General features: G+C 41.1%; 1 protein-coding gene across 1 annotated transcript in view; it reads right to left on the minus strand.

Moving 5' to 3' along the window:
* The window catches only part of RHBDF1 (rhomboid 5 homolog 1), a 249,279-nt gene extending 243,860 nt beyond the window's left edge, over positions 1-5,419 (minus strand). Inside the window, exon 1 of the mRNA XM_073647918.1 lies at positions 5,217-5,419. The gene's annotated coding sequence lies outside the window, so the exon portion shown is untranslated. The remainder of the gene's footprint in view (positions 1-5,216) is intronic.
* Between the last annotated feature and the right edge of the window lie 1,728 nt (positions 5,420-7,147).

Below are 7,147 nucleotides of genomic sequence, written 5' to 3' on the forward strand. Positions count from 1 at the left end.
AAAATAATAAACAGAACTATATACAACGCTGATTTAAAAAAATACAACACTCTGGTAACATTTCATAAAGTTACAGTAACAGGGAATGCAGTGTACCAATGTGACCCCGTACTGAGCTTCTCCACTGAAACATCATTTTTTAAAAATCTGATTAGAGTTAATATTATAGCATGTAATGGAGGAGGGCATGACAGAACTGCGGCACAGCTGATCTTTCCTATTTTCTGCTCTCTGCAATAGTTTAATCAAGTTTTGACATATTTCTGACAGTCCACACTGCCCAGCAACCACAGTATTCCTCCAGCTGGCCAAACTCCTCTAGAATACAACCCATGGTGTAAGTGCCATGGTGGTCACTGCCAGGACCACCAGTCATCTGTCTGCTGAAGCCACTGCCTGGATGCAGGGTCAGGGACGTCATCACTTCAGAGCAGGATCTGAACACTTCTTTATTCATAATAATCCCTTCTCTAAGCTAAATTTTACAAAGTTCTGGAAAACCCCTTTAATTTTGTTTAAACAGTTGCCAAGACACATAGGTGTGACATAAACAGGTTTATACAAGGAAAGTTACTTTATTGTATGTTATACAAAATACAAAGGTCACACACTATATGTGTGTGTCACCATAAAGCGCCACAAAGTGATCAAAAATTCTTCACTAAAGTGAAACTGAAATAGTATGACCTATCACTGCACCTGGATGGAGTGTACAACCTGCTCACATGGCATCCAGGCCAAAGTCTGTATGAAGAACATGTGCCGCTTAGAAGATGAGGAAATAATCAACCAATATGGGAAATAACACCTGGTGCAGACCATGAAAACGCATCAGTCCCCGCACACACATGTAATAGGTGTGCAGCGACTCCCTACTACACTCCCGGTTACAGATCTGGAAACATGGAGAAAAGTTCAGAAATGCCACTTCCCAGAGAGAGAGACAATTGTATTTGGGAGGGGGCACGCTTAGCACTGGGACCATCCACCCCAAGGGCTCACAGCAGTGGGGATACAGAGGGGTTGAAATGGTTACATAACACTCACAGCAACATGCCCCATATACACACTGAATAGTGACAACTGTCCATACAACCTGCACTGATTGGAGGCAGGAATTGGAAACGCACACCCATAAACTTCACAAAGACTGACTGTATTGTGTTATATACCGTATGTACACATACACGTAAAAGTGAAGAGAAGCTCAGGGCAACTTCTATCTTACTTGTTACACTTGTTTATCCTTATGTAATGAATGACGGTCACTGGGGGAAATGTTATCCAGGATTATTCATGTTCCCCTGTGTGAATCGCAATGATATCATGTGGGGTTCTCAGTCGTAACACCTTAGTGTGTCTACATTTAGTGTGTTTTGTGGAACTGTATATTTGGTTAGATACATAGAGTATGTGTGATACATACAGTACAGACCAAAAGTTTGGACACACCTTCTCATTTAAAGCTTTTTCTGTATTTTCATGACTTTGAAAATTGTACATTCACACTGAAGGGATCAAAACTATGAATTAACACATGTGGAATTATATACTTAACCAAAAAGTGTGAAACAACTGAAAATATGTCTTATATTCTAGGTTCTTCAAAGTAGCCACCTTTTGCTTTGATGACTGCTTTGCACACTCTTGGCATTCTCTTGATGAGCTTCAAGAGGTAGTCACCGGAAATGGTCTTCCAACAATCTTGAAGGAGTTCCCAGAGATGCTTAGCACTTGTTGGCCCTTTTGCCTTCAGTCTGCGGTCCAGCTCACCCCAAACCATCTCGATAGGGTTCAGATCTGGTGACTGTGGAGGCCAGGTCATCTGGCGTAGCACCCCATCACTCTCCTTCTTGGTCAAATAGCCCTTACACAGCCTGGAGGTGTGTTTGGGGTCATTGTCCTGTTGAAAAATAAGTGATGGTCCAACTAAACGCAAACCGAATGGAATAGCATGCCGCTGCACGATGCTGTGGTAGCCATGCTGGTTCAGTATGCCTTCAATTTTGAATAAATCCCCAACAGTGTCACCAGCAAAGCACCCCCACACCATCACACCTCCTCCATGCTTCACGGTGGGAACCAGGCATGTAGAATCCATCCGTTCACCTTTTCTGCGTTCCACAAAGACACGGTGGTTGGAACCAAAGATCTCAAATTTGGACTCATCAGACCAAAGCACAGATTTCCACTGGTCTAATGTCCATTCCTTGTGTTCTTTAGCCCAAACTTGTCTCTTCTGCTTGTTGCCTGTCCTTAGCAGTGGTTTCCTAGCAGCTATTTTACCATGAAGGCCTGCTGCACAAAGTCTCCTCTTAACAGTTGTTGTAGAGATGTGTCTGCTGCTAGAACTCTATGTAGCATTGACCTGGTCTCTAATCTGAGCTGCTCTTAACCTGCGATTTCTGAGGCTGGTGACTCGGATAAACTTATCCTCAGAAGCAGAGGTGACTCTTGGTCTTCCTTTCCTGGGGCGGTCTTCATGTGAGCCAGTTTCTTTGTAGCACTTGATGGTTTTTGCAACTGCACTTGGGGACACTTTCAAAGTTTGCCCAATTTTTCTTTACTTAGCTGCTTTTTTCTTGCCATAATACAAATTCTAACAGTCTATTCAGTAACACTATCAGCTGTGTATCCACCTGACTTCTGCAAACACAACTGATGGTCCCAACCCCATTTATAAGGCAAGAAATCCCACTTATTAAACCTGACAGGGCACACCTGTGAAGTGAAAACCATTTCCGGTGACTACCTCTTGAAGCTCATCAAGAGAATGCCAAGAGTGTGCAAAGCAGTCATCAAAGCAAAAGGTGGCTACTTTGAAGAACCTAGAATATAAGACATATTTTCAGTTGTTTCACACTTTTTTGTTAAGTATATAATTCCACATGTGTTAATTCTTAGTTTTGATGCCTTCAGTGTGAATGTACAATTTTCAAAGTCATGAAAATACAGAAAAATCTTTAAATGAGATGTGTCCAAACTTTTGGTCTGTACTGTATATATATATATATTTATACATATATAGTATATGTACATAACATGTATGTGTGTGTACATATATATGCCGGTGTGTACTTACATGTTTTATTATATGAGTAGCATGTATGTGTAAGTATTATATATGAATTACAGAAGTGTATATATCTGTATGTTTGTGTACATGTGTTATGTGTTTATAATATGTGTGTATGTACATGGTATACTGGTCTATGTAAGTATGTATGTAACCATGCGCTTAGCGTATGTATACTTTAGCATATTGTATATTTGTGTAGGTCTATAAGCATGTGTGAGTATACACCGGAATATGCAGTGTACATTTGTGTATATATATATCATATATATGTATGTAATGTGTATGTCTACATGTATTTATGTGAGTATACACCAGTATATGCAGTGCACATTATAAGTGTGTATGGTGTGTATATATATATATATATATATATATATATATATATATATATATATATATATATATATATATATACACATATATATAGTGTGTATGTCTACATGAACACATGAGCATACATCAGTATACACCAGTATATGCAGTATACATTATATGTATGTGATGTGTATATTAAGTGTATATGTATCATATATGTATGTGATGTATATGCTTACATGTATATATGTATATACCAGTATACACCAGCATATATTGTATGATGTGTGTATGCCTACATATACATATGTATATACACTGTATATACTGGTGTGTATGTGTACATGACAAGTGAGTACACACCAATATACAGCAGAATACAGCTGTATATGCAGCGTAGATTATACATGTATGTGCTTTACATGTGTACATGACATGTGAGCACACACCGGTATACAGCAGTATATGCATGATATGTGGTGTGGATGTGTACATGGCACACTGTATATACTGGTGTGTACATGATATGTGAGCATACTGCTGTATATACAGTATGTATTATATGTGATGTGTATGTGTACATGATACACTGTATGTACACGTATATACTGATGTGTGCATGACATGTGAGCATACACCAGAATACACCAGTATATGCAGTGTACATTATATGTGGTGTGTATGTGTACATGCCATGTGAGCACACACCAGTATACAGTGTACATTATATATGTATGTATGTATGTGCTGTGTATGTGTACATGACATGTACACCGTATACTGGTGTGTGCTCACATTATGTATGTGCTGTGTATGTGTACATGACATGTGAGCACACACCAGTATACACCGTACATTATATATGTATGTATGTGCTGTGTATGTGTATATTACCTGGGAGCAGACACCAGTATACACCGTACATTATATATGTATGTATGTGCTGTGTATGTGTACATGACATGTGAGCACACACCAGTATACACCGTACATTATATATGTATGTGCTGTGTATGTGTACATGACGTGAGCACACACCAGTATACACCGTACATTATATATGTATGTATGTATGTGCTGTTTATGTGCACATGACATGTGAGCACACACCAGTATACGCCGTACATTATATATGTATGTATGTGCTGTGTATGTGTACATGACATGTGAGCACACACCAGTATACACCGTACATTATATATGTATGTACTGTGTATGTGTATGTGTACATGACATGTGAGCACACACCAGTATACGCCGTACATTATATATGTATGTATGTGCTGTGTATGTGTACATGACATGGGAGCAGACACCAGTATACACCGTACATTATATATGTATGTATGTGCTGTGTATGTGTATATTACCTGGGAGCACACACCAGTATACACCGTACATTATATATGTATGTATGTGCTGTGTATGTGTATATTACCTGGGAGCACACACCAGTATACACCGTACATTATATATGTATGTATGTGCTGTGTATGTGTATATTACCTGGGAGCACACACCAGTATACACCGTACATTATATATGTATGTATGTGCTGTGTATGTGTATATTACCTGGGAGCACACACCAGTATACACCGTACATTATATATGTATGTATGTATGTGCTGTGTATGTGTACATGACATGTGAGCACACACCAGTATATGGTGTACATTATGTATGTGCTGTGTATGTGTACATGACATGTGAGCACACACCAGTATACACCAGTACACCATAGTATAAGCAGCGTACACTTCCATGTCCCGTCCTCGCACTGTCTCCCATGTTATCCCCCGCTCCTCAGCCTTGTCACTCACCAGTCACAGGGTCGTCCTCATCCTCCAGCAGGACAGACAGCGGGCTCCGGGCTCCCCAGTGTAATCCCGCAGTGTGCACAGCGCTGACTGTCAGTCCTAGTCCCGGGCTCCCGGCGCTGGTAACTTTCTGCCGTGCACGCCAGTGTGGGGAGCAGGGACTCCCTCCTCATCCACCTATCAGCGCCGGCAGCCGGACTCGTACACGGGGCGGAGCCTCATAAATGTCACATTGTTACAGCAGCCTAACCAGTCTAGCGTGTCTGCGAGCCCCGCCAGTGTGTGCAGGCGCCAGCAGGGGGCGGCAGACAAGCGACAACTTCCCAAACTTTCCAGAGCAACTTTCCAGGCTGTGCAGCCCCAGGGTGACCTGACCATAGGCGTGGGATTGCCTGCTGCTACCGAACAAGCAGGCAGTAACCAGCAGCCCCGCATAAGCTGCTCCTTCACTTGTCATTGTGCTCCTCAATCTTTCTTTCCATTATTGAAAACATAATTTTAGGCCTTATTCAGACGTCCGTGTACACGTGTTATATAGCTGTTTTTACGGTAGAACACGTACCCATTATACTCAATGGAGCTGTTCACATGGTCGTGGATTTCTGCAGAACCTGTGCGAAACTTCCGTTTTTGATCGGAGTCGCAGGTCAAAAATCACCCATACAAGGCTATGGGTCCCGTAAAAATCACTGCTGAAACACTGGGGAGAAGAGCTGATGAACAACCTAAAAATCAGGGCCGTCTGAACGAAGCCTAATGGCTGCCTCATTATACTCTATGGCTCTTATGGGATTCTGTATGAATCACATTTTTGGGGTTTATGGTGTCAAACTAGCATGTTGGGACAATGGTGGGCACATTAGATTAATGCCATCCCATCCGCCTGCGCCAAGTTGCGAACTGCACATGTCCGTGCAGGACTAATAAGGTGCCTCATTGATGTGGGAGCGAGGCTTGGTGAGTGTTACCGTCTATTGTTTCTAAAGGCACTAATTCTGGGTGGGGGCACTAAGGGGACACCGTACTGTGGAAGGCACTAAAGGAGCAGTATACATTGCAGAGATACTTATAGGGTATCAAGCTGTGTGGTGGCACTATCGGGTATCACAAGGGGCACATATTACTGTGTGGGGCACCAGGGGACGTCATTACTCTGGGACTTGTACTATAGACGCATCTAAAAATTAATTGGGCAATTGAGAGAGGAATTAAAAAAACAGTATTGCTATGTCAGAACACAAACGGGGTATTATACGTTGAGGTGGTACAAATGGGCATTACTATATATACAGTTGAAACCAGAAGTTTCCATACACTATATAAAAAGATATGCGGCATGTTTTTCTCAATATCGGACATGAAATCAGAATAAACCTTTTCCGTTTTAGGTCAATTAGAATTACCATCATTTTTAATATTTGCCAAATGTCAGAATAATGAGAGAGAAAGAATGTTTTAACGTATTTTTATTACTTACTGCAAACTCAAAAGTTTACATACACTAAGATTACTATGCCTTTAAACAATTCTGGACTGCCCATATGATGATGTCATGTGTTTGGAAGCTTATGATAGGTTTTTTGGCAACATCAGAGTTAATTAGTGACACACCTGTGGATGTATTTTAATGCACACCTGAAACACACTGCTTCTTTGTGTAGCATCATGGGAAAGTCTAAAGAAATCAGCTAAGATATCAGGAAGAGAATTGTGGACTTGCACAAGTCTGGCTCATCCTTGGGTACAATTTCAAGATACCTGAAGGTGCCTCGTTCATCTGTACAAACAATTATATGCAAGTACAAACAAGATGGGAATGTCCAGTCATCATACCGTTCAGGAAGGAGACAGGATCTGTGTCCCAGAGATGAGCGTGCTTTGGTCTGACATGTGCATATCAACCCAAGGACAAAAGCAATAGACCTTGTGAAGAT

The sequence above is a fragment of the Phyllobates terribilis genome, unplaced genomic scaffold, assembly GCF_046119375.1.
Source record: "Phyllobates terribilis strain yellow unplaced genomic scaffold, ASM4611937v1 Scaffold_9__5_contigs__length_417890890, whole genome shotgun sequence".
Lineage (NCBI taxonomy): Eukaryota > Metazoa > Chordata > Amphibia > Anura > Dendrobatidae > Phyllobates > Phyllobates terribilis.